This window comes from Salvelinus sp. IW2-2015, linkage group LG7 (assembly GCF_002910315.2).
Source record: "Salvelinus sp. IW2-2015 linkage group LG7, ASM291031v2, whole genome shotgun sequence".
NCBI classification, from domain to species: domain Eukaryota; kingdom Metazoa; phylum Chordata; class Actinopteri; order Salmoniformes; family Salmonidae; genus Salvelinus; species Salvelinus sp. IW2-2015.
This window is the reverse complement of record NC_036847.1, coordinates 28505475-28509833: the sequence shown is the minus strand read 5'-3', so window position 1 is coordinate 28509833 and position 4359 is coordinate 28505475.

Here is a 4359-nt window from a genome sequence, read left to right as displayed (position 1 = left end):
GTTTCTCACCGCTGAAAACCGGAAGGAAGGGGTTTTCACCCACCGTGATGCTGACAGCAAGGAGAAGATCAAGGTGACCTGCACCCCTCATTAGGCCTGCTGCAATTAGTTCCTGAGCCACATTACATATATAGTTTTCACACTTGCGCGGGGCCGAGAATCATGACTGACAGATTATACATCTATGTGTATGAATTGTAACTTCGACACCTATTATATGCGTTACTGTCAAAGAATCACATACCAGACGACAATGCGTAACCTCTTTGTCGGTCGGAGTCATTTGCAACCTTTCAGTTTACGTTTACTTTTTTTTTTATTAGCTCCTTCACCAGAACGCTAACTCCACATCCTACCCACTAGGTGCTTCATAGCTTTTCCTGCCCTACAGCCTGTATGTTCACTATTAAACCAATGCAATAATACTAGAATAGAGCTCGTCTTATGCTCATCTAAATAATTACGATGATCCACTACAGAAAATGAGAGCAAAGCTCAAACCAATCTCCACATTTAAAACCAGCGATCCTCCAATGTCCGTGTTAGGATTGAGGAGGCTCTCTGTATATGAGCCCATTCCAGCCTAACCGAAAATGCAAGAGTGAAGTCAGTTATATATGTTTAAGCAAACGTGATAGCCTACTAATATCTGTACTCCCGAGATTTTGTCCAATCACCTTGAAGCATAACATTGTCCTGTTCACATAGCATACGCTCGAGCCACCGATGAGACTTAGTATTAGTCGAAAATCCATTCCTCAGAGCCTGAGCCTGGAGGACTAACCTGACTATCCTCCCATGCATTGTGAGAAGACGTGTTGGTCATTGCCAGATGCCATGAAGATACCACGTTGTGCATGTGACATATGTGTCTGTGAACTACTGAGCTTTGGGAACGTCACCCAATCACTGCATTTCGGACTTGAAGAATGACATGCTTAGTACTGTCAGATATACAACGAAATGCTTCTAGTTGGCCGCCTTTGTTTGCGCATCGATCTGTTGCACATGTGTATGGCCATTAAGTGCGTGAGACAGTATGATCCAACACAATCAGAGCAGAGCATGTCATCTTTCCAACACTTTAATCTCACAATCCAGAGATCTAATGTGTAACTACCACCGCTGACTATAGCAACCGCACCTCCAACGCGCTTGATGTTCACTTCTTCACTGCCAGCTACTCAGGTAATCATGACATTCGCTTGAGGAAGTCTTAGAGTATATATACTCCACCATACCCACCATCATATATTATAGAACTAGTACCAAGGTGGATGTATACTCCATATTAACCTCCGCCATCTCCAATAGGGAACCGTAAAACCTAAGTAGTGAATGGTGGCAATTGCCAAATATACTTACCTGCCCACACACTGCCGATCTGGATAGGGAGTAATGCCGTAATCTACGGTGGACAGAGGAGTAGACTGCTCCTACATACACCCATGTGTTCCAATACTTACTCGCAATAGGGAACAGTCTAACTCCACGAATGCCCAGATTGCCGAGATGTGTACAATATTTAACTTCTCCCACTGGCTCATCTGATAGGGAACAGACTAGTAGTGTTGAAGGTGGATGTATACTTCTCCCACTGTCATCTGATAGGGAACAGACTAGTAGAAGGTGGATGTATACTTCTCCCACTGGCATCTGATAGGGAACAGACTAGTAGGAGGATGTATACTTCTCCACTGCCATCTGATAGGGAACAGACTAGTAGGAAGGTGGAGTATACTTCTCCCACTGCCATCTGATAGGGAACAGACTAGTAGGAAGGTGGATGTTATACTTCTCCCACTGGCATCTGATGGGAACAGACTAGTAGGAAGGTGATGTATACTTCCCACTGGCCATCTGATAGGGAACAGACTAGTAGTGTGAGAGGTGGATGTATACTTCTCCCACTGGTCATCTGATAGGGAACAGACTAGTAGTGTTGGAATGGATGTATACTTCTCCCACTGGTCATCTGATAGGAACAGACTAGTAGGAAGGTATGTATACTTCTTCCACGTCATCTGATAGGGAACAGACTAGTATGTTGGAAGGTGGATGTATACTTCTCCCACTGGTCATCTGATAGGGAACCAGACTAGTAGGAAGGATTATAACTTCTCCCACTAGTCTGTTCCCTATCAGATGACCAGTGGGAGAAGTATACATCCACCTTCCTACTAGTCTGTTCCCTATCAGATGGCCAGTGGGAGAAGTATACATCCACCTTCCTACTAGTCTGTTCCCTATCAGATGGCCAGTGGGAGAAGTATACATCCACCTTCCTACTAGTCTGTCCCTATCAGATGGCCAGTGGGAGAAGTATACATCCACCTTCCTACTAGTCTGTTCCCTATCAGATGGCCAGTGGAAGAAGTATACAACGCTGCTGAATGCTTTGTACGGTGAGTTTTCTTGTCGTTTTGAGGATCCTAAAGTGTTGGAAAATGACATGCTGTTTGTTGGTTTCTTCTCCTTTCACCTTCAATGTGGATAACGCTCCCACTGACCTGTATCGATCTTATCGATCTTCAGTCTGATGCAGTGATTGGCGAGCTATTCAAAACAATGTCACTGACRAGGTTCTATGCATCTGGCAATGAACAAAACTTTTCAAAGATTAGGAGTCATGCTCAGAAGATGTTTGTACTGTTTGGGTCAACCTATGTATGTGAACAGGCATGTTCAGTGATGAAATGTAACAAGTCAAGGCACACGTCAGAACTATACCTGACTTCACTGCTCTAGTCAATGCCCATCAGAGACTTCACTCCTCACACTGATTGAGTAGTTTAAATRTAATGTTGAGCTCTCTCTCTTTCTTGTGTTTTTGTGCATACCTGTTATGTAGTTCATTGCATGTTTAATAATGAAAATACCTACCAAAAGCAGAACATGGATGTGGTTTATTTCTGTGCATGTAAAAAAAAAAAAGTAAAATAAGTAGCATATCTGGACGTGATTTACAGTAGATATATCTGTCAAACATTCATACACATGATGTATAATCCTGTAGTATGATTCTGGCCCCGCCGATGGCAAAATATATATTCTAATGTGGCCCTCCATGGGAAATAATTGCCCAGGCCTAACTTAGAGGGTGCAGGTCCACCTTGATCTTCTCCTTGCTGCTCAGCATCCTCACGGTGGAGTAGAAACCACCTTCTCCCGGGTTCACGGTGAAGAACAGCTGCCACACAACACATAGCCACACGGTGGCTACTTTTTAAATTCACATTTACATTTTAGTCTATCACAGGAGCATTGTAGACTACAGCTAATGCACCTTTTCAAGGCATTATTCTTGACGTTTGCGGAGAACGCTGCGGATGTCAGGTGAAGTGTAAATAACCTCTAAAAGTAACGATCAATGAGATTGTCGACAGCACACCTTTAATTGAATCTCAGTGCATTCAACTAAGGTAGGTAAAACAACCACATCACAATCATTGAAGAACACTTGCATAACCACAAGGGGGAGCCCAAAGCCATTCCCTACACCTACTGTAGCTCCAGAACCATCTCACTGAGATCACATCACACATCAAATCATTACCCAAACACTCTAAAAGCACCTCTTTGTATGTACGCCTATTGAGTTTCTGGTCGTCGATGAATAATATATAAAAAAAATGTCAGAACAGCCAGTTTGTTAATATTGCCTTTCTCATGTAGCTATAACATTTCTAGTGACTCCAGTGTGTGTCTGTGTGTCTGGAGGCAAAATATCCTCATTGTGCTGCCTGTGTAAACGCAGCCGAAGTGAAAATTCTATGGAAGTTAAGATTCGGCCCAGACGGCTGACTCATCTCCCATTCAATCTCAATTCAGGCAAGTGTCACTATGTCCTCTTGTTCTACATCACATCTGTTGGTTTCAGGGAGGAAATGGTATGTCATTAATGGGAACAAGTGACATTGGAAACTCTTTTAACTTCCTCTATTGTAAACAAATCTCCATTCTGGAATAATAAAGATCTATTATTTTGAATTGAAAATGTGCACCGTCTCATTGACATTATTTTCACCAAGTATGTAGTCTTGTGGGAACATGATGCCACAGCCCATGATAACACCCTCGAAACAGCAAGGACCAAAGGGTTTCCCAACCCCACTAACATGGACGATATTCCCATCATCTGAGAGAGAGAGGGATGAGAGAGAGAGACACAGACAGAGAGAGAGAAGGGATGAGAGAGAGAGAGACACAGACAGAGAGAGAGAAGGGATGAGAGACAGAGAGAGGATGAGGGAGAGAGGGAGAAAGAGAGAGAGAGAAGGAGAGGGGGAGAAAGAAGCTTTGTCAGTGAGGACTGTTGATAATAGATGTGATTTATGTTGATTGATTGATTGATTGATT